The sequence below is a fragment of the Pinus tabuliformis genome, chromosome J (genome assembly GCF_031772625.1).
Source record: "Pinus tabuliformis cultivar Carrire ecotype Pingquan chromosome J, CPIR1, whole genome shotgun sequence".
NCBI lineage: Eukaryota > Viridiplantae > Streptophyta > Pinopsida > Pinales > Pinaceae > Pinus > Pinus tabuliformis.
The window spans coordinates 1329151544-1329179460 of record NC_142295.1 but is presented as its reverse complement, the minus strand read 5'-3'; the positions used below and the strand labels follow the sequence as shown (position 1 = coordinate 1329179460).

Sequence of the window (27917 nt, the reverse complement as noted above, 5' to 3'; positions counted from 1 at the left end):
CATAATAGGTGAGATCGTTCCTCACTCTTCTAAGCAGCATAGATACATCCTCACAGCAACAGATTATTTTACTAAGTGGGTAGAAGCAGTTCCACTCAAGACGGCTAATTCTGAAAATATCATTGAGTTCATAGATCAATTTATAATCACCAGGTTTGGATTGCCATCCGCTTTAATGTTTGATAATGCATCATACTTTTCTGGAAATGCAATGATTGAATTTGCACTTAAAAGAGGATTCAAACTTAAATATTCAGCCAATTACTACCCACAAGGTAATGGGCTAGCTGAGTCAACAAATAAAAACCTAATCAGGATTATTAAAAGAACAATTGATCAAAATCATAAAAATTGGCACAAGGCTTTGATATATGCTTTATGGGCAGATCAGATAACGCAAAAAGCTTCTATCGGCACTTCTCCCTTTAATTTAGTTTATGGGAAAGAAGTGGTTCTTCCGACTCACTTAGCAATTCCCTCTTTGTCTTTAGTACAATACATTGATGAAGTACCCACTTCTTCCTTACAGCTAAGACAAATGGAAATAATTAAATTAGAAGAACAACGAGAACAAGCTAGGAAAACGTATGCTAATCATCAAGCGCTAGTAAAATCCTCTTTTGATTCAAACATAATGACTAGAAAAGATTTTCAGATGGGAGATTTAGTTTTAAAGTGGGACAAGGCTCATGAAGAAAAGGGCAAACATACAAAATTTCAAAGATGTGGCTTGGTCCTTTTCAGATTGTAGAAGTCATAGGTCCATCAACGTTTGTGTTACAGGATTTAGCAGGTAAGAGGGATCCTTTGCCTGTTAATGGACAAATTCTCAAGAAATATTTTCCATAGAAGATTATTCTTCTATTTTTGTAGAATAGTTGTTTTTATTTTTCATAATAAAACCAGTTGTGAGTGGTTTTATTAGGAATTTACGAAAAAGACACCAATTCTCTTTCAGATTTTGAACTTTTCGCTTGTATAAATAACAAATCTTTTGGAAAACTGATCTTTATTATTGATAGATACAGTTAAAAACTTTAGCTTAGATATGATACTAGTTTCAACTTCAAAAAATTTGATGAAAGCAACCTTTAGTGAAGAAATTGTTTTATCTCAGTACAATGAAATGTATCAATAACAAAATAAAGATTCTCTGTAGAACAGCTGTTTCTAAAAACTCTATTATTGTCGTCCAGAGCTATCTTAAGGAAACAATGACTTCCTCCCTGCTAAGGAAATCGCAACTTTCAGAGGAATGATCCAAGGATACACTTTATCTTCAAGAATGAGAGGTCTCATCACGAGCCGGCTTATCATTATCACAGATGTTATAACTTGCTGACTTTGCCAATACTGTACACCACAACAGGGCAATGACTCAAGATTGTTGCAATCAAAAGACAAGGGGTCTCATCACGAGCCAGCTTGTTCAGCAAAGTTATAAATCAAGTGAGTGACTGTGTCATAATTTGGCTACCAAACCAAGACATTGTTCTTTAAGAATAAAAAGAAAATCAAAGCAATAAGTGTGGATATGGATTTTTCTTTGAAATTTGTAGGCTACCTTAAGTAGGATACATGATCATTGCTGGGTAACGAGTAACCCTGTGGAGGCGATAAACGCCTGCCGGCAGCAGAGGCTCTACCTACGACAAATGAGCATATTTAAAACTGGTTTACAGAGGAGACTTTGTTTTATCTTTACAAGACCAAGTAATGGCTGATGTAAATACAAGGACTAGCCTGAGGAAGCAAATAATCAAAGTAGAAAAAGGTTGAAACAAAATATCATTGACGGTTTAGAGCATAATGTACTTTATCTTTCCATAATAAAGTTTAATTTTCTGAAAATTTTTCTATTTTGGAAGTTTGAAAAATTCAATAGAAAAACAGAGATAACTGGTTCTTCCAAGTGAATCACCAATTGTTGTGGCCACCAACAACCCCCCTCCTTATTTAGTATTAGCAATAACACTAGGTAAGTGGGGACCCTTAGTAAAAATTCAAAAAATTCAATTAAGGCTCATGTATTTTACTCCTTAAGAAAACATCGCATCGCGCAAAGAATGATAGGACATTTCCTTATGAGTAAAAATGATAAACTGCGAGAGTGCGACGTGAATTCCATCGCATCGCATGCATTAAGAAATGCTCACATTGGAAAACCTTAAAAAATCACCGATATCCGATATGCGATATCGCATATCGCATATCGCAATGTCGCATGAAAAACACATAACCATTTAACGATTGTAACGATCTGCGATTTTGCGATAGCACGATACTGCGATCCGCGATCTTGCGATAGCGCGATCGAGCAACCTTGCGATAACACATCATAATGAAATTTGTGGTAATGCAATACTGCGATGCTGTGATGTGAATCGCAGAAACATTCCATCGCAGATTTTCCCTGGCTCAACATTCAAGAAAAGCTTCCCATAAACCAAGAACTGGATACGCGCTTTAATGATAATTAATGAATTATATGACAGTTGTTAATGAAAGACGGTTATGTGTTGTTCGAAGAGTCAGGTTACGTTAGGTGGCATGTTTTTGTACATCCGTAGAGCTTAAAGCTTTCTTGTCGATTTTTATTATCATTACTCTCTCCTCATGTGTGAACTGCAGGAACGAAAAACAGAAGTAACACAAAGCAATGTGCAGGAAGCCATGAAGGAAAAGGGTAAAGCTCCAATGCTCAGAGACAGAGAAAAGATGCCCTCATAAACGGATACCGCATGCAACAGAGCCGCAGATTCACAGAACGCTGCTGAGCTATCCATTACAAATCTTTCATTCACAGCCGTGGTTGAATGAGTAATTGAACAATGCTGATATCAACAGGCGGTTTAATGCTCAAGGTCAGAAGCTCACGAAAGCAGTATTTTTACAAATTTTGAAGCTTATACCCGGTGAAGGAAAAGGCGCTAAAGGCGAAAAACGCATCAGAGAGGCCCGGATCAAAGAACGGAGGTAGTTTCTGATGCGCCTAGCGCTAATCGCGCATCGCTGAGAAAATTGCTCAAAAAGCAAAGCCTCTAACTGCTTAGTCACTTGTAAGCTCGGAAAACACAAGAAAGCAATGGTAAAGAACAAATTGGAAACATAAAGCTGAAAGAAGAGGCAGAAGCAATTCGAGGATTAACCAAGTGGAACTTGGATTATTACTGGGCATACACAGTAAATCCACATAGCCAGAGGATGACTCTCGAGTATATCATCGATTTTGCTGAAAAGATGGTGCCAGCGCTTACCATTTCTATTTGCTTAGCTCAACCAAAAGCGGAAGACAGTCAGCCGACTCTACCCAGGCTAATATTGAATGCTCGCAACATTAAGGAGCAAATGCAAAAATAGTTAGATATTAGATTTAATTTTTAGAAATAGTTTTTGCTTAGAAAAATGGTGGTCATTTAAACCGTATCCTGAATCTGTGTAATTAAGTTATTTAGTTAGTAGTATTTAAACCCTTCTCATGCATTTAGAGAAGGGTCCGGAAATTTATCAAAAACTTGTCCTCAGAACATGCACTATTGCACCCTCAGAGGAGGTTTTGGTGAATGAATGGATCAAGATTTGTCGATGTTTGCATTTTTATATCTGCTACTGATGTTGCACTTCTGTACTCTTAGTGGATGTTAGAGCAAGGAGAGATAAATCATTGTTGCTTGAAGCTTATGAGTAGGACTAGTCATAAATGGTACTTTTATCTCTTGACCATTTCTGCTTATATGTTAAAGTGATATACAGTTTTTAGTTGTTTATGTATTATTGCATGAATGCTTGAGTTATCATTTGGCACTTTTGTACGGCGATAGCTATTTATTTATGCCTAATGTATGAATAGCTCATTATGCGATATGCTTTTCACAACTGTTTCATCTAACTTTTTATGTGAAGTGGTTCATCTTGATTGATTTCCTTTCTTATAATTGCTGAATGATCTTTATTACCAGTTGTTATTTGAAATCTCTTTAGATCGCATAATAGAAGAATTACATCCCAGGTTAGTATAGATTTAGATGTGCTGTTTATTAGATTACAATAGCATAGAATTAGATCAAAGTTTGAATTAGAATATCTTAGATAGGAACTGTTAGATCAACAACATCAAATTCTACACACACACACTCATAGATTGGGAAACTGGTCCCATTATCCCCAGTCGGACCTGCTATACCAAACGGATAAGGAGCTGCCAACCAAGGTCCGGACCGGGCAGGTATCCCCCTTGTTGTTGACCCGATTTTTGGGGCCTTCAACATAACTATACCTCCTTCTACCCTTAGTTGGGGCTAGGGATAATAGGGTGTACATTATAGAATGTCAAAATAAGTTTGCACACCAAAATTCCTAGTTTTATTAAGGTGTTCAAAGTCCATAATTGATCACAACACTCAAAAATGGAAGCCAGACAAGTGAGGCATTGGAATCTAGAGGCAATAATTGGTGCATGGGAAGCTAATACACAAATTGAGCTTGTGTCCCTCAAATTATGGGTACACTAGTAAACTGCTCAACTCAACATGCAGATGGAGATCCTATTAGAGTAGAGACATCAACAATAGAGGAAAAATGATGAATTACATGGTTTGAGGTAGCAAGTGCAAATTGTACAGTACACACAATGTGAGGGAACTCATGTTATAAGGGCCCCAACATCCTTGGTCAACTTAACCCCCCCTCCGTGCTGGTTTGCTTGATATGCTTGGTAGTTTCAATGGATAATATAGTTATTTTGGATGACTAGAATAATGTTTAATCTCTAAAAATTTTGATCATGCCAACTAAGTGTTGTAGAATCTTCGAATTTTTCTATTAGTAGTACTACACTTGTATACATGTTTGGTTGTATGTAACAAGCATCTAGTTGAGAAGATCAATATATTAGTTTTATCATGAAAATCTCTGAAAATTTTGATACTCATGCATATGGATGTACTTTTGTTGTTTTTTCATGCATAATATGCTAATATAAAATTACCTATTATTGTTAAAAACAATTCCTATACATTATTTTACGTATCCAATGCAATGGGATCTTTCTTAAGCCCTATAACATAATAACTATTTATTCTATTGACATAATCATAATAGGCCTTTTTATGTATCCATCATAGACTTGTAATATTATTATCTAAGAAAAACCTTATATGATCTAGGTGGATTATGGTGGCCACCTGCATATTCCACTTGGACCCCCAACATTGTTTCTTTCAATTTCCTTAATTGTAGCACAATTTACTATTTTTGGCAGTTTTTTGGGTCCTAAACTTCTGGAGCCATTTTGTAACATGCCTCCTCTCATATCTACCTGCTTTCCTCGACTTGCCAAGGGTAAACATGAGTTGTGGGTTACTATGACATGACTCAACCTCCTAGATAACCTTAACGAAATGGAGCCAACAAAACAAGACCTTACTGACTTCCCTCAGGTGCTATAGGACCACCAGGAGCTAACTAACCACTCAAGGTGCCCAAAACCTGAGTTAACTTTCCTTTTCAGTGAAATAGACCCCTATTTTCTCCCATGACAAGGCCTCCAAGTGACTTTAACCCTTCAGTCGCTCCCATAAGCCTACTTCCCAATGAATGTCGTCTTTTTCACTCAGTTCTATGCCAACGACCCCGAGATCTAAGCCACTTTTTAAGGGCAAGGATCCAAACCTCTCCCCAAAAATTAATGAAACTCCCAAAATGATAAATAACACAGAGATAAAGACTTTAACACAAAACGTAATCAACGAATTGACCTAGCCTGGTCTAACCATGACACTCACTCCATCAAACACATTAAGAACATAAGATCTATAGGTCATGAATGCATATTTGAACATAGGGATCTGAAACTTATCCGAGGTTTACCAAGGACTAATGCCCTCTCACAATAGCTGCAATAACATCTATTTGGTCATGCATTCATTAACCATTCATTTATCAATCAAACATGATAAGACCCATGACTTGAATCTGTCATAGAAGCATGCTTATAACCAACATATAACCAGATAAATAACAATGATAGAACAAACATTAAATCCACATAAGAACAAGTACATTTACTCATGAAATACAATAGGAACTTAGCTCTTATTGACATATGCAAAAGCCAACTAAGTCAAGGACTTCCATGTACCACTCGACCAAAGATTGGGCTGAACCAAATATTTATTTCAGTCATTCACCCCCATGCCATATTCCAAGCATGAATGTGGGATATCATGGGATAAACCAATCCATAAACAACCAAGGGAATCCATAGATTAAACCACCTCCACCCTCACACTACTGTGATCTCACCTAAACCAGTCCTGAGATCACAAAATCAAACTGAGCTCGGATGCCTCAAAATTCCTTCACCATCCATTGAGGAATTTTCCTATCTCCACCCACATGTTGAGGGATTCCCGAAGAAAACCATCTCCACCCTGTTGTTGGGAAAAGTATCTATTCAGAACGCCCCTATCCCACTCTAAGGTGTGATAGTGCCTTAGCAACAAACAAGGAAAACTATTTGAGTATTCTTCTTTATGAAATGTAAATGAGGAGAAAGGATGTAACTAACCTGTGTCTTTCGCTAGTTTGTTGATCCAATCGCTCCTCTCTTCAATAGCTCCCAGCTCCCTGCTCCCTCACCGGCCCAGCTTCACCGAATTCCTGCAAGATTACAAGAGAGAGAAACTACACGAAGATATAGATATACATTCATAAAAAGCTCAGGATCAGATTAAGCTAAACATGCAAATATAACAAAGCATCACTGATATACAAGCATGTAGGAGAAACTCAAATAATTTTATTGATATGATAAGAAAGTCCAAGAGGAGATACAACAAAGTGAGTCCCGATCCAGCATCTACCTCCCAGCAAAGGAATCCCTTCCTCTCCTCCAACAAAGCATAAATCACCCAATGTACTAATCTCAATCTCAAACCAACAACAATTCTCTGCAAAGTACAAAATTCCAGCCTCTGGATCTCTGGGATGAGTGATCCATATATAGATGTAAGCAGAGAGGATGAGTCAGCTTATGTTTTGACTTGTGGCTTCTCTCTGTCAGTTCTTGCTTCCACTTGGAGACTGAGAGCCTCTTACTCATCACTTGGTCGAATTCAGTGAGGCAAGTGTCATTGGAGAAGATTCTGGAAGCTTCCATGGTCTTTCCACCTCGTTGAATGACTCTGCCACTTGTCCTTTCCCGCTCAACGCACTTGGGTAGTGCATTCAAGTGCGTTGCAACGCACCTAGCCAGTGTATTTGGGTGCTTTGCAACGCAGGCAGCTAGTGGAGCTTCTGAATTGATCCTGATTTGATTAGTTCTGAGACGTTTTTGGTGGAGAACTTCTGGGAAGAGCTGTCATTGGTTGACCTTGTTCCTTTAGGGGCAGGAACAACACTTTTAGGGACTTTGGATCCCTTGGATTATGGACATTTCATGCTCAAAGCTGTAAGGCACAAAAATGTCTATAACACACCCCCAACCTTTGGGATTTTCTTGAGACCACCTCACCCAGATCCAAAACCTTTCGACAATCCAAAGCTCAACCAAGAACAAATCCCATTACATCATGGTTATCCGAAAATGGCAAGGCAAGGATAAAACCACTATCGAAACCCGACACGACCCATGTCAATGACAACAAATGAAACAAATACACACATGCATATACCATGCATGCTAAAACCAACTAGGAAATCATACATGCAACCTGTTACCTGCAAGTATTCCCGCTGAAGCTGCTTGATCCAAACTTTCCTTATTTGATCTTTGCTTTCCTTTTCTTTCTTTTCTCTCCTTGTCCTTCCTCTGCTTGCTTGCTTTCCTTCTCCTCTTACTGCTCTTTTCCTCTCTAAGACTATTTCCAAAACAAAATTGACAAAAAGCTGACAAAAAACTGTGAATTGATCCTCTGACGCCTTTTTATTATTTATGCCTCTAATTTCTTCATTTTCCCTCTCCTTCAATTTCCTTCTCACATGCAACTTGTGGCCTTTCACATCCCTTTTATCATATTTTCCTTTATTTTCATTAATAAAATACCAATATTGCCTTTTTTCCTTGTCAAAACCTTTATTAATGCCTTTGCCAATTAGTCTTTAGCCATAATAAACAATAAGTGATGCCCACTAGGATACTTTGCCCAACATTCATCTTGTAATACGTTTCTCATGACCTTGGTCATATTTTTCCTTTATTAACTTTATTACATGAACTTTTAACTTAGGGTTGTTACACATTTTGAGGCCCTAAATGATGTTTTTTGGGAAAACGGTCAGACCTATAAACTACAGCAAGGGTAGGTCGAAAGTTGTTTCCCTCAGATAGATATTTTTAACGAGGTATTGTATGCATCAAACAGAGATCGTATGCCAAAGATACAACCTCGGGAAGTTAATGTAACAACTAACCCCGACATGGCCCGCAACCTTTTGGCACTTCATCTCCTAGAGTTAGGTTTTTGGATGTTTAGGGTTTCCAATTGTTTCTCAATAATAAAAAGGCCTTCGAGCCTCATTGTAACACAATTCATAAGGCATGTAGCCATCGCATCTCTTCTCAGAGATAAACTACCATCGCCTGAGCTATTTTATTTCTATTCTGCATGTAAACAATTTTTAGTATTTGTTATTAATGAATTGAAGTTCAATTTCCATTGTAGCTCTGTGTTTCTATTTAAATCTGTATTTCATTTCATTTCTACATAAATATGGATTAGTTGTATCACAATGGTTTTCTCTTTCTCTATTTTTCTATGCATGTCCGTAACAAGGTCGGGGTATTTGTATAGGGAGTTAGGACTTGAACTAGTTGAACCCTTGCAATATTGGCCTCACCGACCCCGATGACCTCCCATGGCAGAAGAAAAGAAAGGCGAGGGAGTCGAAGATCCTTTCAAAATGTTGCTCAAATAATCCCTCGAGTGACAAAGGAGCGAGATGATAGATAAATTTTCCCAGATCCTTTGATGGGTAGTAGAGGGTAAAGCATCTTCATCCAACAACCATCTTAGAGGAATCACCCCCTTCAAGGTACAAGTTAAATTTGACATTCCTATATTTGAAGGCCATATAGATGCATATGCTATAGATAAATGGTTAAATTTGCTAGAAGGATATTTGTCAGTCCATAATTTTTCCAATATAGGAAATATTACTTTTGCACTCCTCAAGGGTACCCCCCACGTTGAGGACTAGTGGGAAACCTACTGTGAGCAAAAGGACAAGAAAGATCCTTCACTATTTACAACTGCACCCATTTGTAATTCTTTCTGAGACGTCATCAGGGAAAAATAGTACCCTGTCAGGAGCTATGAAGATATGTACATAAAATGGACCACATTATGGTAGGGAAGGGACCAAGACATGCCAAAGTTCACACATATTTTTCATACCCTTCACACGAAGTTGGGTATCAAGGATTCCGAGCAGCATCTAGTACTCAAGTACTGTGACTGTCTACACAAATACATCTAGGACAAGTTGGAGTTCCTAGACATCTCCTTGCTTGGCGTTGCATATCGATATGCTATCAAGATCGAGCACAAATTTAAACAAAAGAAGCGGGACTTTGGATCCGCAAATACGAAGCAAGGAAAAGGCACCCCCAAACCGTAGAACAAACGAAAGATCCAAGGTGCGGTGACCTAGGACAACCCATCAAAGCCGTAAGCAAAGAACAACATTACGAAGACAAAGAAGGACACATGAAAGTGGTGTGAGTTCAACAAGAGCCCCACTCACAACACAAATGAGTGTAACACCAAGCAATCATTGGTGGCCGAGCTGAAGGATTCAAAGTCAGATGCATGTTTCGACTCTAAGGTAGAACCCAACAAGGGGAATGACAAAGGGAAGAAAATTATCGATGCATAGCCCAACGCAACCATTGCCACTACCAAGGTCTAGAAGATTGAGCCTGGAGATCCAAAGGAGGGAGTGGAGATCCAGAGGAGGGGGAACATCTCTTCCACTCACAGATGTGGGTAAAGAGGTATATGTTGTAATTCATTGTCAACAACGGGAGCCAAGAGAATCTCATCTCAGTAGAGGTTGTTAAGAAGTTGGACCTACCAACCACACCACATGACATCCATGCACCATATGATGGCTCCACAAGGGATGATATCTCTATGTCATCTAGCAGTGCAACCTTCCCTATAACATCAAACCCTTCACAAATGAGGTATTGTGTGATGTTGCTCCTCTTGAAGTCTATGATGTGTTATTAGGCCAACCATATTTATGGAAGCGACATGTTGTGTATGATTCTAGGCCTCACACTATTATTATTACTTTGGGTAGTAAGTCATACAAGATATTGGAGGTAGCCCACTTACTGCCATCTCTTTGATCTTTGCTAAGAAATGCGGTAAGATTATCTCCTAGACCGGGAAAATTGTTTTCTTTATGATTCACTTTCAAAGTAAGGGGAAAATCATGGCCACATCCATAGCCCCTGAGAAGGGTTCCACCATGCAACAGAAGTAGGTGGATAAGGTTGTGGAAGAATACAGGGACATCTTCTCCTCACCCACAAGGGCACATTTGCATTGTTAGGTCAAGCATTTGATCGATCTGACTCCTCGAGCGCTTCTACCTAATGGGACGATATACCACTACTCTATTTTGGAAAATGAAGAAATCATGCGGAAGATCCAGGAGTTGCTGAAAAAGGGCACATCCGACCAAGTTACTCACCTTGTGGGAGCCCAATTGTACTTGTATAGAAGAAGGATGGGACCTAGAGACTTTGAATTGATTATCGGGCACTAAATAAAATCACCGTCAAGAACAAGTACCAATCCCATAGATTGATGGCCTTCTTGACCAGCTCACAGCGCCCAAGTACTTTAGTAATATCGATTTAAAGTCTGGCCATCTCCAGGTTCCAAAAGAACCCACAAATGTATGGAAGACCGCCTTCAAATCCAAGGAGGGCCTTTTTGAGTGGTTGTTCATGCCTTTTGGGTTGAAAAATTCCCATACAACTTTTATGAGGCTAGTGGATGACATCTTACATCCCTTTACCAACTCGTTCATGGTTGTATATCTAGATGACATCCTCATCTTCAACAAGAATTGGAAGAGCACTTGCAACACATTCGACAGGTCCTTCAAACCCTAAAACAACACAAACTATGTGCCAACTTGGAGGAATGCACCTTTGGCATGATCCAGGTCCAATATCGAGGTTACATTATTGATGAGCAAGGTATGCATGTGGATCTAACAAAGATCCAAGCATTCGGGATTAGTCAGCCCCAACCACTCTAACAGAGCTTCGCAACATTTTGGGCCTTGCCAATTTTTATTGGAGATTTGTGTTGGGATTCTCTCATATCACTTGGCCTTTGAGTTAAGTTACCAAAGGCAAAGTGAAAGCAAAGTTTTCTGGTCCAAGTTCCAATAGAAGGTGTTTTTTGATCTGAAGCATCGCCTTTGCTCTACACTAGTACTCACATTGTCGAATCCACAACAACCATTTGAAATTGAGCCAAGCACCTCTGACTATGATATTGGTGCATTTCCACCCAACAAGGGCATCTGGTGGCCTATCATAGTGAGACACTTTCTGATACAATTTGGAAATACCCCACCTATGATAAAGAGATATATTCCATCATGCAGGCTTGCCAACAATGGACACATTACATTATAGGGAAGGAGACAATCATCCACACAGATCACCGACACCTTTAATTTATACAGACACGAGGGAAGTTATAGAACAATCGCCATCAAATTGGTCCACATATCTACAATAATTCTATTTGAATATTAAATACAAAAATGGAAACACCAATCATGTTGCATATTGCCTCAGTGGGCCCTCGGTTGCAGAACTAACCACTTTTATCAACTCTTGTGGCCACAAGGCCTCTAGATGGCCGCAACTATACAAAAACAATTTAGAGTTCACCACCACATTCCAAATGCTAGTAGATGGCAAGCAAGTTCCAGACTTCCACCTTATGGACACATTATTATGTTACTTGGGCCACCTTTGTGTTCCTTCAAATGAGTGTGCCAAGTTGACTTTGGAGACACACTACAGTCGGGTCGCAAGACACTTTGGTGTGGAGAAAACTATGATAGTACTACCTGTGCCATCGCCAAGCCAACCATCAAGAAGCAAGGCCTGTACACTCCTTTGCCTACTCCCAACCAACCCTAGGAATCCATCTCCATGGACTATCTATCTAGCCTCCCTTCTACCATGCATGGTAATGACTGTGTATTTGTGGTCGTGGACAAATTTTCTAAGATGGCTATATTGGCGGCTTGTAAGAAGACTATCACAACAAGGAAACTACAAAACTCTTCTTTGAACGAACATGGGTTCATTTTAGGGTCTCACAGAACATTATATTAGATCAAGATAACAGGTTCTTAAGCACATTCTAGTCGAGCCTCTGGTCATTATTAGAGACCAAGCTCACCAAGTCAACTACATTCCTACTCATATACAACTCCAAGCATCCACATATATGGGATGAGAGCCTTCCTTATGTGCAACACAACTATTACAAAGCTCTCCATAACTCGACGGGCCAAACCCCTTTTAAGTGGGTTTGGGATTTCAACCATTACATTCGATTGATATTGCCATGCCTTATGCAACTACACAGGTAGAATCTACACATGTACAATCTAAGGTTCATAAAGCAACTAGGTTTATTGAATTCATCCAACACATCTGCCAACAGGTTCACAACATCTTAGATAAATCCAATGCCAAGTACAAACAACGACATGATCAACATTAGGTGCCACATAAGTTTTAGGTGGGCAACAAAGTTTGGTTGCATTTGTAGAAAGAACACCTTGCTAGAGCCCATCGGAAGCTTCGACCACTATGATATGGGCCTTACACAATCACCAAGGCTATGGGAGACAATGCTTTCAAGCTCAACATTCCCTCATTCCTTGGCCTACACCCAGTGTTTAATTTGGACTACCTTCGACCATACTTTCCACCATTGCTAGACACATCAGACATTGCCAAACAACTAACACCAATAGAGCTCAACCCAGACTTCATGGAATAGGCCATAATTGATCGGATTGAGGACACACATATCACAAACACTCGCCAATAGAGGATCCAACTGTATCGTGTTGTCAAAGCTAGCTAACTCCTGCACCAAGGCAAGTGGCTCACTAGGGATCAAGTTCAACAAAAGTTTCCCCATCTCATGGAGGCACTCAACACAATGGGGACCATTGCTTCCTAAGAGGGGAGGACTGATCCAGGTAGATATTGGTGGCCACCCACCTATTCCACTTGGATCCCCAACATTGTTTCTTTCAATTTCTTTAATTGTAGCACAAATTACTATTTTTGGCATTTTTTCGGGTCCTAAACTTTCAAAGTCATTTTGAGGTCTTAAACGATATTTTTTGTAAAACGGGCAAGCCCGTGGCTTCTCATAAGGGTTTGTGAGAAATATTTGTTGTCCTCGGATAGATCTTTCTAATGAGGTATCGTACGTGTCAAACGAAGATCGTATGCCAAAGTTACGACTTGAGAAATTGAAGTACCAGCTAACCCCAATGGGGCCCAAAAAACTTTTGGCACTTCATCTCCTAGGGTTAGGTTTTTCAATTGTTTCACAATAATAAAAAAGCCTTGAGCCTAATTGTAACATAGTTCAGAAGGCATGTAGTCGTCACAACTCTTCTCAGAGATAAGCTACAATGGCCCGCGCTATTTTATTTCCATTATGCATGTAAACAATTTTCAGTATGTTATTAATGAATTGAAGTTCAATTTTTGTTGTAGCTTTGTGTTTCTATTTAAATCTGTATTTCATTTCGTTCTTGCATAAATCTGGATCATTATGGGGAAACCCTAAAGTTCTTTGACATATTTTGCAAACAATACCTAGTATAAACTTGTAAATGTAGATTATGCCCTTTTACCCAATACGAACATTGAGGGAGGCACATAACAATTGTAACCAACCTAGGGTATCAACTGTAAGAGCTCTTGCATGAAGCTCAAAGCACTTAACCACTTAAGCTAGCTAACCGAGCTATCACATAGTAATACATATGCTTAGTGCCAATCTTTTCAAGTTGATGTATCCTTTAGAGGTATACTACATAGTTTTTCATTGTTCAAATTATTTTCTTCTTGTGTTTCGTTTTTATTTCACCATAGCCACATATTATATTCCCAAGGGAATATGGTGTCATTGCATTGCTATAATTTAACGGTTTTCAACATGCATTTGTTTATTCTTTGTTTCTTATTCTTACTATATATTTGTTTGATTTAAGTATGTTTGTTTTAACCTTTTGAGGGTTTATGATATGTTGGTATTATTCTTAGTGAGACTTGATATAGTGCCATCATTGAAAAATCTTTCTATTCCTTTCTGGCAACAAGGTTCACCATAACAACATTGGACATATCTCATGAATTATGTTGCATCACTCTTCTTGATATGAACCTCTTCATGTGTTGAACCTAGTATATACATCTATTTCCAAGTCTTCTCCATGTGGGAGGCTCCATTTGTCATCCTATTTCTTCATTTTCATTTTTGGTTTGCCTTTGTCTTTGTAGGGGTTTTCTTGTTGTAGTTTTCGACTAAAATTTTCTATTTTTTTATAGATTAATAAGGGATTAACATAACATATACAAGCTTGGTATGGATCCAACCATATTTATTTCAAAATAAGATTCATATGGGTCTAATTTTATCAACGATTCTTTCTTCTTTTCCACTATGTATGCATCTAAATATCTTGAGATACCATTATTTGATCTAGGATTTTTGCGCTTCCACAAGTCTTCCTCGTCTCTCTGAATATTATACTTTGAAGAAAAATGTGAGAGTAACTATGTGACTATTTTGAAGATTATATCATAAACTTGACTTCAAATTGGTATAGTCCTCTTTTCCTTACATGAGCTAAGAACATGTTTCACAATGTTGTATTTGGAGTGTAAAATAAATTGTTTATATCAACTCTTTATTCTTTCACCATTTTCTATAGATTTATTCTCAAATTGACAATAATTTTTAGAAGAAATATCCCAAATTTTTAGCTTATATGGGAGCCTTGTCCTTGTTTAAAATGCTACATTTATAATTCTCCCACTATTGCTACTTCAAGTGTAAGTTCGTTATATTCTTTTCAAATATCTTCAGTATATTGGTCCATGTAAATGATTTATTCTAGGTTGAATATATTTTTATTCTCTTTATGACTATTTGCCCTAAATGGATTTTAGCTGCAACTTCTATGAAGGCCTAAATCATGCTTATTGAAGAAAATAGAAATATGAATTGGTTATACTTGAAATTTGTCCTTTTGCTTTGCAAAAACGTCCATTGTTTTTGTTTTGTAGGTGATTTCCTTCATGTCATTTGTTTTTGTTGACATGTAATGATCTTTTACTCAAGTGTAGTCTAAATATTTTATGTTTTTAACCTTCTCACACACATTTTTCCAACCAATTTTGACCAAAATTTGGTTGGAAATTATAGAATTGTAGATTCCAATTGTTGAGATAGCATAATCTAAGTGTTGTGGAGGTTTTGGAGGAGTTAAATTGATTTATGCATTAAAAATTGTGATTTAAACAATGTTAAAATGTGATTCCACCAGCAATTGCATTGCCAGATTTTGATGATGGTTGCCAAAAATTTAAAAACTCTAGAACATTTAGACTCATCCTTTTACTTATGCTAATGTTGTGTTTTTAAGATAAAAAAACTTAATTGCTTCCATTTTATGGTTTCTCATAAATTAAATAGTATATTTTACGCGAAAACACTAGACTGCCTAATTTGTAATTTGTTGATGTTTTTAGACATTACCATTTTCTACTATTAATATTGTATGTTCACAATTGTGCAATTGTTCTAATTGTTATTTCAAAATATCACCTTGACCATGTACAAGGAATGTATAACCTTTGCCTACATCTATTCCTAGGATTACATGATCATAATATTAGTTTGTTCATTTTATGATGTCATTCCGTTTTGTGCCCATATTTGGCATATGCAAATGTTTTTGGAAATGTTTTAAATACTTCTAGCATTGCAAAGTTTTGGTCTATTATAACACTAAACTATGGAATTTAATGTAGGCTTCAAATCTATTAAGATATTTAGTTTAACTTAGTAAAGTGTGTTTATTTAATATGCTTTTGTAAATAACTAGTGTAGCAGTGATAATTATGCTTTTATAAATAACTAGTATAGCAGTCATAATTATGTTCCATAACATTAAGTGTTCCAACCATTTATATTGTCCTTAAAAGTAATAACACTTGATTCATGACTTAATACTTAATTAATCCATAATTCCTATTTAAAAAGCATAGATAATTACTAGTTAATTAATGATGGAATGTAATTTTTATACAACATTCTCACATAATAAAGATTGCATTAACTTTATGCAACACTGTTTCCTAAAAAATTATAACTTGTCCTTTTTTCACAATATATGCTCCCAAATCTCTTCAACATTCCTTTCGAAGAAACACACCAAGGCTGCTTCTTTATCCCACACTTAAAAAGGGAAGAGAAAAGAGTACATGGAAGAGTATAAAATGGAGGAGCGAAAAGCCATTAAGCATCTTTGCGCTTGGGGCAATGACGCAGCTAGTGAGGTAAAACCGAGGCGCGTCAATTGCTGGTTGAAAACTATTTCCAACCCCCCTCGTCGGCCTGGGCCACGCCTTGGCCCTCGAGAATTTTTGTAGGGCTCGCCATTCGGTTCGGGCCCCAACAAATATATAATATAAATATCGAGTCTTGAATTTAAATGAATCATAACTCCATTTGCAAGCGACCGTATTTATTCTTGTGCACACGTGCCCCAACAAATATATAATATAAATATCGAATCTTGAGAGCCTACTTAAGGAATGATGGATGGCATCTAACCAAACATTGACCTATACCCAATTAAAGATAGATAGAGCTGACCTTATGACCCAAATAACCCACCATCGGACGTGCCCCATTTTCCATGGGTAGTTCATTGTATAGTTATTAACAATGAAATTATTTGTGAGAAAAAGTTCTTACAATGCATTATCATGTCCTACATGTAAAAGGTAAATAAGATGAGCCTTGAGGGTGAGTATAGCTATGGGGAGAAAAGGTAGAGACATTATCTTTGCGCTCGGGGCAATGACGCAGCTAGTGAGGTAAAACCGAGGCGCGTCAATTGCTGGTTGAAAACTATTTCCAACCCCCCTCGTCGGCCTGGGTTACGCCTTGGCCCTCGAGAATTTTTGGAGGGCTCGCCTTTGGCTCGAGCCCTAACAATTCTAAAATATAAATTTGTACTGTTGTGCGCTCGGGGTAATGACGCTCTGAAGGATCGCTTTTGCCTGGACCTCAAATAAATCAAAATTTCCTACTGCAAATTCTAATTGTTGGCTGTTAAAAACGGAGTTGTCTATAATGCGATTTTTTGGAGATTCCGGTGACAGAATCCGGTGGAAGAAATTGATGTTAAATCTTGATTTGTTGCAGTTAAAATGGTTTTTTAACTGCATATTTGGATTCAGCACCCTGGAAAACTCCTGGGACGCTTTCATTGTACAGAAACTAGCTATAAACTTGCGATTCCAATAAATCCCTGCCGGATTTCGACGGGAAAAACCCGCCGGAAAGACTTTCAAAAAGTCGCGTTATAGACAACTGCATTAAAAACCCTTCCCAACTTCATTTTGTCGGTCTTGACCTTGAAGAATTTTTTGGGGGCTTCGTCTCTGGCTCGGGCCCTAAATGATTCGGGGATTCCAAATCAATCTTATTGTCATAAGGTCTCTTGCTTTGCAGCTGGCCCCAAATATTTTAAAATTCTATATTCAAATTATTTGCAAAATATAAATACAAGGACTTTACACGGTTGGGACTAATGTGCATCGGTTTTTTTCGTTTATTGTTTAAATTGTATTTTAAGTCGAGGTCACTCTAGTGAAGTTTGAACAATCTCTGATTTAATTTGCAGTACAGTATTTGTTGCAGTGGAACAAGACCTTAGTGGGTCAGCATATATCAGTTTTATCTGCATTAACTGCTAGCTTAATGAAGTTTTCTGAAATTTATTAAAATTTATTAACGCATGATCAAGCTGTCACTTTTAAGGATGAATGTGCACTGTTATTTATTATTTTTTTTTTTTTCTTCTGAATATTGAATCATAAAATTTATTAACGCATGATCAAGCTGTCACTTTGAAGGATGCATGTGCACTGTTATTTATTAATTTTTTTTCTCAATATTGAATCATATTCATATGATTCAATCATAGACATTGTGGAGAAAATGATGGAAATTCACCATCATAGACATTGTGGAGAAAATAATGGAAATTCACCATCTATTATGCAGAGGGGAATTCCTCCCAAGGAAATAGTACATGCTCCAAGAGTGAAGTCCTTGAAGAATTCATATATCCACCGGCGTCTCGGATACCTACTTTGCATGTGTGTTGTTAACCTAACAACAAACCCATAAACCCTTATCAACTTTCCCTATTACAAAAGAAGAAAAAGGTTTGATCATCCACCCAAGTGTTGTGAATATTCGAAGGTAAGTATCTACTATTTAAAATGTCTTAAAAGCTTAACCATGCGGAAGGAATACATAAGAAACGCAAAAGGTCCAAAGAGAGTAAGAAATTGAACTGCCATCCCCTCTAGATTCTACGAATGGCTTTGCAACCATCGTGTATATGTGTTAGTGTTGTGTTAAATTGCAATGTGTTGTTACAATTGATTATCTTTCCTAAAAAATAAAGTTTTGTGAATGAATATCTTTCTTTAAAAAAAGTTCTTTGTCTTATTAGTTTGAATATGTAAATGTAGTATATAAAAAAAATGTTCTTATTGTGTTAGTCGTAATAGCTTGAATATGTAAATTCAGTATATGAATCATAGTCACTGGTTTGACAGGTAGATAAAAAAAGAGTGATTATGTGATTAATTCGGAAAACAATCTCAAAAACAATATGTGATTGTTAACATGAAGTTCACTCACAATGCACTGTTTGGACAATGTACAACAATGGAGTGTTAGAGGTCGGCAAATTCAAGCTTTGGCATTGCCACCTGGTATATCCAAATGAAGCCAACATCACCCATTGTCCCTAAGTCTATCAATCGATACAAAAGAGATTAGTTGAACAAATTGTGTCCGAGCACTGTGTTGCCATTTCAAAGGCCCAATGTGTTCAAACATGAATAATTCTAATCGCAACCAAGCAGGGTTTTTATTTCATGGAATGAATGTTCTTATCCAATTTTACTAAACCACCCATTTTAAAATCCATTAGTACATATTTCCATTATATTTTTATTTTTATTTTTTTTATATGGAATTCTTAGTCTTATCAGTTATACCAATGTGGCAAGCATTCTCTTATCTTATATGTGAATATTAAAATAAAGTGTCTCAAACTTATGCAAGGAAGATCCCTTCAATGAAGACAATATGTGTGGGGTTATCTATTCCACCAAACTCTTGAAGACTTGTATCTAGATAGGAGAAAAACATATCTTCTTTGTGGGAAATATCACCACCCCCAATAGACCACCGAACAAAGGTCATGTTTGTAACATATTTATATAGTTTGGTCTCCAAGCATCTCTTCTTGCAATATTTATCGACACTTACAACAAAATCCATCTTTTTGGAGTTAAAGAGAAGATTTGTCTCTATTTCATTAATAGAACAAGAATTGAAATACATTTGGGCAAATAAAATACCTTTTGGTAACATGGGATAGAATCTCCTTTGCTTAGTGTCGTATGCCCTTCCCTCCTTGTGCAACAATACCTTTCTTGCAATACAAGGGGCCAAGGAAAGAAAATGACCATTGTAATATAATTACAATTTCCATTAGTTGAATTAATTGGATCTTGATAGTTGGGGATTCCATAGTAGTAATATTTCATATGCATTATGAAATGATTCCTTGAAATATTTAGTTGAGTAGGTCAGTTAATATAGATCAAACGTTGGCAAAGTGTATTCAATCCACTTACTATTCATAGGTTATGAGGGTACATAACTTTTCTATGGATAAGAAAGCAAATAAAGCAGTTAATATTAAAATGGGAATGGTTAGGATAAATGGGGTGGATCTAGTTCAAATCTATCTCTCATGATTAATTTATTAATTTTAATTATAGGGATGAATCATATACATACAAGGGACACGTGGGCATGTGAATGGGAATTTAATAATACCTCTCTCTGTGTATATTCACACATTCCATCATTGGTAGCTTCAATTATCAACTTTATGAAGATGCGACAAGTAAATTAATGTGGTACACTGATTTGAATAATTTGAAGTTCGCTCTTTATTTATGGTTTTATTCTTCTATCTATCATTTGGTTTATAGGAGTGGAAGAGCCCTAGAGGTGTAATGCCTAGATTCATTGTTTCGTCTAGATTTGGCTTTGTATGAAACATTGGAAGCTAGTTGAAAGGTTTTGTTTGGGATTGAATCAATGGCCAATTTCGTGTACCTTCCAAATGGTGTCTAATTTATGTGGATTTTGACTTACATATAGGGGAATTCAGAGATGTGGGAGGCAAGTAGGTGAGGCTCAAAATGTTTATTACCTTGTTAAAAAATGGGAAGGATGGAGAAAAGATTGGGAAAGAAGAAAAATAGCAAGGACTTAGGAAATTTAAAGACAGACCATAAGATGAAACTTATAAGTAGAATCTCTAGAAAACAAGCAAATGCAATGTCAAGTCTTCCTAGAAAATAACAAAGGTTTGAAGAAATGGAAGAGTGAATAGGTATGTTATAGGTATGTTATAAGGAAGAATTGGGGAGATGGAAAATGAGAAAATGTTTGTTGTTGAAGTTATTTGGTCAATGTATCATCCTAATATTTCTATAGTTTGGGATAGAACATTTGATGGAAAATTAGGAATATTTAGTACTACAAGAATGAGCTCAAGCAAAGAAACAAAGCTTCATCAAATTACCCAAGGTTAGTAGGTAGGAAGGTTTTAGTGGGATAGAACACTTCTAATTTATACTTTCTATAATGTTTTATAAACTTGTATTTTTACTATGCCAATTCATTAGACAATATATTGATCAAATAGATAGTGGTAGTACTAGGACTTTAAGGCCAACACAAATAATATTTAGTAGCAATGTAATTTTGACAGATTCTGTAATGCTCAAATCAAACCTACTAAATATAATTTGTATTATTTTGCTGGATGGTATGGATGCAGTTTTATTTCAATACAACAATATCAACTCCCACTTAAAAAAAATCATATTGGGTGACCATGGTGCAATTTGCAACATTGCATTTCATTTGAATTGTGCATAAAAAATAGCAAAATAGGTTCCAAAAAGCTAGGGCCAACAATTAGCTAGTCACTCAAAGACATTTTACGTAAGGGTAACAACATTGGATCCATTGCACCATCTAATTTCATATTTCATCCTTATCATTTCCCCCCTTGCTCTTTCGTTCCTATAAGTGAAATATTATTGGTTTTTTATTTTCCCTTATGGCACTTATAGACTAAAATTCACATGGAAAGTGTCAAATCATCCAACAATGATGCTAACGGGTTGCAACTAGCAAAAGGAGAAAGTATAAAATGGTAATATCTATTACAATATAATTAGATTGTTTTCTAATCATAAAAACTATCTCTTGTATAATTTCCACTTATGCCATGCACTACCATTATTGCTTGTCACAATATTAGATCAAACATTTTTCCAAAAACTTCTGTAAGTGAGATATGCAGAAAGAAAACTCCAACATCCTTTGGAGGTGATGTTCTAGTATTATATGGTCTTTTGCATAGGAAAAATGCAAATTATATAGTGAAATCTCAACCTATCCATGGTCACCTAGTAGATAGAGATGATCAAATATTATAATTATGAATATCAATGATACTTTAATTGTGTATTATGTTCAATGTTTCTATTGTGGTATGAATGTATGCATAGCAAAGAAATTGAGAACATATGAGAGAAGTGATATGCCCTATTTATCTTGTTGAATATAGGATATTTGGTTTAAAATATCATTTATTTTTTCTTTATACACTTATGCTAGACACTACTATTTCGAAACTATTAGCATCAACAAGCACATATGTTGTTGGTTTTGTTGAAACAATTATTGTTGCATTTAATGGGGATAATGATGCAATTTGAAATTACTATTAAAGATGGTGAAACATAAAGCTACAATGCTAATGTAAATCTTCTCCTTTAAAAACAATTTCCCAATTTCTTGCATTGCCTTGCGAAAATATTTGGGCATTGTTATTTTAGGATGCATAGAATTTGAACATATTCCTATCCTATAAACAAAAACATAAGATATCCTCCTACATTTGATATAGATCCAAATGAGCATAACCTACATAGAACTTTGTTTCCAAACCTAGAAACAATTAACATTGATATCTCTAGCTAGGTACCTCTTCAAAAATTTCATGAGAAGTTTCCCATGAGGTTGTTAATGCATTCACTTCTTTTCAATTTTGTGAAATCAAAATTCCTTGCAACATCCATTTCTCGCCCCATTTAATTCAATTATCTTAGTTTCCCATGAGGTTTTTAATGCATTCACTTCTCTTCAATTTTGTGAAATTCAGGGCTGTTGGACAATTGGTGGTGTATGGGTGGCTGTGTTAGTGTTCGCATTGATGTCAACCAAGGTCAGCATGATGATTGATGTTAATCAGGGTCAGTATGATGATTGGGTGTCCAGGTGGAATCCCATGGTAGTTGTAGGCTTCATGTAGAGAATCACCATAGTAACAGGCTTACTGGAGAAGCCATAAAATGATGACTATGGTGGCTGGGAGTTCAACATTCCAAGCACAAGAAGAAGAGTCAAGAAGCAAAGTGTGGCAGAGAGTTTTAAGCCATCTCATAGGTAGAAGATGGATTCAAAGCCTACATTGGAATTTCTCCATTGGAAAGAGCTCTAGAAGAGCTTTCTAATGGTGTGTGGAAGTCTGAAAATGGACTCCTGGATCAAAAGATATGGCTTGCCGAAGTTCAGGGACTTGAAGTCCTAAGAAGGTTGAAATATTGGAGGTAGGAGCCCATCGGGACCCGATATCGAAACCTCGAAGACAAGGATATTGAAACCTTAGAGACAAGAATATCAAAACCTTAGATATCAGAGAAAATTGGAGTAGGCAACATATCGGAGGTTGGAGCCTTGGGATATCAGAAGGACGAAGCCATCAGGACCTCAGAGCATAGGGCCATCGGAGATCAGAACCTCGTAAGGTCTTAAGATTTTAATTTCTTTGGAAGCACTAAGGTTTGCAAAAAACGGGAAATACAAAGGACTTCGTCGAAAAGCTAGAGTCTGATGGACACCTTTCTCTCTCCTCCTGAAGGACACGTGGCGACATGTCAATGGGCCCGAGAAAGTGAAATGGATAGTGATGTTAGCATATTGGAGGACGAAATATCATAGGATAAGAATATCATAACTCTTGTGAAAATCGCGGTTAAAAAGTTACGATACAAGGGGGCTCTGATATTTCCACGCACATGGTCATATGAAGCTTAAGGGGACCAAAGGTTGCATAGAGGGAGCTAACGACATTAGATCAAAGAAATATCATAACATTTCAATTGTGTATGTTATGATACAGAGGGGCTTTGATATAGACTTAAGCCATCGGTCACAAGCCATGGTCATATGAGGAAGCAAATGCCAAAGGAGCCAAGGGCCAAGGGGGACAAGGATATCAGAGAGTGCAATCTCGTAACATTCTTCTTGTGTAAGTTATGATATGTTGTGTTTTGATGAGGCAATACAACGATTTTAATGTATGTATGAGTCGACAGCTAAAGAAATGAATGCAAGAACGACAAAGTTAGTTGTTGAAGTTGGCTAGACTTGCAGAAGACTCTGAAATAAGGAAACAAGGACAACATTTAATAGAGACGAATGTGTGGGAATGAAGGATTCAATCAACTGCTTCACGTGCACATCTGGGAGAGTTAAATTAGTATTAGAGTAGCCATCCCTAAGGACTATCAAGCTCTGTGGAGCAATAAATAAGAATGGGACTCTCGAAGGAGTGTGTAGGCCGCCTGAGAATTAAATTCTCAGCATGGAAATTTATGCAATCAGTTAGTGAAGAAATTCAAGGTCCATATTAATGCTATGATAGGGTTCAATCAGAAGTTGCAACAACAACAGGAGTATCCATGCCTAAGTATGCTTGGGCAGTATGGGTACAGGCAACAAAGACAACTTTGTGTAATGTGCATATGAGGATCAAAACTATCGATCGCCATTGAGAAATTGGGAGAGCAGAGCATATCCTCGAACATATGAGCGGTGTGAGATGTGTGTGTAGAAAAAGAGGTCTAAGCACTGAGAATAGTGAGAGGGTGTTGATGCAACATGAAAAAATTGGTTGTTGTGAGAAGAATAGCAAGGGTAGAGCTGAAAAGTGTGCGACATAGTGATTGCTGTGTGAAGGACAATATGAGCTAAGCTGAAGTGGGCGCAACAAAGAGCCTGTGCGAGAGAAGGCAGTGCTGAGGATGTGATCCCGTGAACAACGGGTAAAGAACAACTGCATAAGACCAAAGGGAGTTAGTGGAACAACAGAGGATTGAGAGCAAAACTTGAGTTTGTAGCCAGCCATTTTGGTATTTTACTTGTAATGTATATGCCTCTATTTTCAGTTTGAAAATTGTATGAAATAGTAGAACAATGGAAAGAGTAGGTTGGTGCCTGCATTTAGAAGAGGTTGGTGCCTCTTGGCAAGTTGGTGCTTGCTAATCAAAGGGGGTCAATGCCTCCTGGGAGTGAGTTCTCATAAACAAAAACATGTAATTAAGTAGGTGCTTAATTTACATCATAAACAAACAACAATTTGGTGGTTTTTTCCCTCTGCGTTTCCACGTGAAAAACACTATCATTCAAATGTGTGTGTTGCTCATGAGATTGATTGTATGAACATGAATGATCCAGGTGGATATTGGTGGCCACCTGCAAGTCCACCTGGACCCCCACCATTGTCTTTCTCAGCATTTTCAGTTTCCTTAATTGTAGCACAACTTACTATTTTTAGCAGTTTTTCGGGTCCTGAACTTCCGGAGCCGTTTTGAGGCCCTAAACGACGTTTTTTGGGAAATCTGGGGGCAACATGGGTCCATGGACCGATGTTGCCCTTCCCAAAGTGGTAGTGCTCGGATAGATCTTTCTAACGAGCTATTGTACGCGTCAAACGGAGATCGTATGCCAAAGTTACGACCCCGGGAAGTTGATGTACCAATTTACCCAAACGGGGCCCACAGTTTGGCGTTTCATCTCCTAGGGTTAGGTTTTGGAATGTTAAGGGTTTTCCATTGTTTCTCAACAATAAATAGGCCTTCGAGCCTCATTGTAACACAGTTCAGAGGCATGTAGCCATCACATCTCTTCTCAGAGATAAGCTACCATCGCCCTAGCTAGTTTATTGCCATTTCTGTTTGTAAGCATATTTCAGTATTTTCCATTAATGAAATGAAGTATTATTTCCGCTGCATCTTTGTGTATATGGTTATCTCTGTAATTTGTTGCGTTCCTGTTTAAATCCGGATCAGTGGTATCAGAGCGGTCTGCTTTTTCTCTGTTTTTCTTTGCATGTCCCCAACAAGGTCGGGATATAAGGAGTTAGGGCTTGAACTGGTTGAACCTTTGCAAGACCAGCCTCGCAAATCCCGACGGCCTCCCATGGCGGACGAGAAGAAAGACGAGGGGGCAGGAGATCCCATCAAAATCTTGCTCGAAGAAGCGCTCGAGCGACAACGGAACGCGATGATGGACAGCTTTGCGCAGATCCTTCAGCGGCTACCCAGAAGCGGCGCATCGGCTTCCAGCAGCTCCTCTGGAAACGCCACACCCTTTAAGGTACAAGTTAATTTTGAAATCCCCATATTCGAGGGTCAGATAGACGCCGATGCCGTAGATAAATGGTTAAATCTGCTAGAGGGTTATTTTTCTGTTCATGAATTTTCGAGTCGGGAAAAGATTGTTTTTGCTCTTCTCAAAGCAGCCCCCCACGTCAAGGACTGGTGGGAAACCTACTGCGAGCAGAAGGATGAAAGTACTGGCTCACTATTTTCAGCCGCACCCACCTGGGATTCGTTCCGGGATGCCATCAAGGAGCAGTACTACCCTGTCGGAAGCTATGAGGATGAATACATAAAGTGGACCACGCTGCGGCAGGGAAGGGACCAAGACGTGCCGGAGTTCACCAATCTTTTCCATACCCTTCGCACAAAGTTGGGTATCAAGGATTCGGAGCAACATTTGATACTCAAATACCGTGGCTGCCTGCACAAGTACATCCAGGAAGAAATACAGTTCCTAAACATCCCCTCGCTCGGCGCAGCATACCGGTATGCCGTCAAGGTCGAGCAGAAGTTTAAACAAAAGAAGCGAGACTTTGGATCTGCGAATCCAAAGCAGGGGAAAGGTGCCCCTAAACCACAGAACAAAGGACAAAGCCAAGGCGGGACAGCCCAAGACAACCAGCCGAAGCTGCAAGCAAAGAGCAACGCCGCGAAGCCGAGAAAGGACACTGGAAAATGGTGCGAGTTCCATAAGAGCTCCACTCACAACACAAGTGAGTGTCGGGCCAAGCAGTCACTGGTGGCTGAGCTAAAGGTTTCAGAATCAGATGCATGTTCCGACTCTGAGTCAGAACCCGATAAGGGGTATGAAAAAGGGAAGCAGATCATTGATGCGGATCCCAGCGCCACTGTTGCTACCGCAAAGATCCAGAAAAATGAACCCGAAGATCCAGAGGAGGAGGAGCGTCTCTTCCACTCCCAGATGTGGGTAAAGGGCTCCCCGATACAGTTCATTGTTGATAGCGGGAGTCAAAAGAACCTCATTTCGGCAGAGGTCGTGAAGCGGTTGGGCTTACCGACCACAGCACATCCACAACCATACACCATTGGGTGGCTTCACCAAGGGCGAGATCTTCGCGTGAGCCAGCAGTGTCGCCTTCCATACAACATCAAGCCCTTCACGGATGAGGTATTGTGTGACATTGCTCCCCTTGAAGTTTGTGATGTATTACTAGGACAACCATACTTGTGGAAGCGACATGCTGTGTATGAATCAAGGCCCCGTGCTGTTATTATTACATTGGGAAATAAGTTGTTCAGGATACCAGAGGTAGCACCACCTGCCGCCATCTCTTTGATTACTGCAAAACAATGCAGTAAGATCATTTCCAAAACCAGGAAATTTGTTTTCCTGATGATACGCCCTCAAGGGAAGAAGAAGACAGTGGCCGCGGCCTCCAAACGGGGTCCCTCTGCACGGCAGCTACAGATGGACAAGATTGTGGAGGAGTACGAAGACATCTTCACCTCCCCGGCAGGGGTTCCTCTGCACTGTCAAGTCAAGCACTCCATCGATCTGACCCCAGGTGCGCCGCTACCCAATGGACCAATTTATCGGCGCTCCGTTCTGGAGAACAATGAAATCAAGAGGCAGATTCAGGAGCTCCTGCAGAAAGGTCACATCCGTCCGAGTTCTTCGCCCTGTGGGAGCCCGATAGTGTTGGTACAGAAGAAGGATGGGACGTGGAGACTCTGTATTGACTATCGGGCGCTGAACAAGATCACTGTCCGTAATAGGTACCCGATCCCGCGGATTGATGACCTCCTAGACCAACTAAAGGGGGCGAAATATTTCAGCAAGATCGATCTGAAGTCAGGATATCACCAGGTACCAATTGAACCCTCAGATGTGTGGAAGACTGCCTTCAAATCCAAGGAGGGCCTCTTCGAATGGTTGGTCATGCCTTTCGGATTGACGAATGCTCCTGCAACCTTTATGAGGCTAATGGATGACATCTTGCGGCCATTCACCAACTCCTTTGTAGTA

At 38.4% G+C, this 27917-nt stretch overlaps 2 non-coding genes across 2 annotated transcripts; both read left to right on the top strand.

The window, feature by feature from the left end:
* Positions 1-16604: 16604 nt before the first annotated feature.
* Positions 16605-16753, top strand: LOC149232216 (U4 spliceosomal RNA). The gene has a single exon (XR_016248537.1). It is a non-coding gene; the product is annotated as a U4 spliceosomal RNA (small nuclear RNA).
* Positions 16754-17147: 394 nt separating this feature from the next.
* LOC149232215 (U4 spliceosomal RNA) lies at positions 17148-17295 on the top strand. Its single transcript, XR_016248527.1, has one exon. It is a non-coding gene; the product is annotated as a U4 spliceosomal RNA (small nuclear RNA).
* Positions 17296-27917: the final 10622 nt, after the last annotated feature.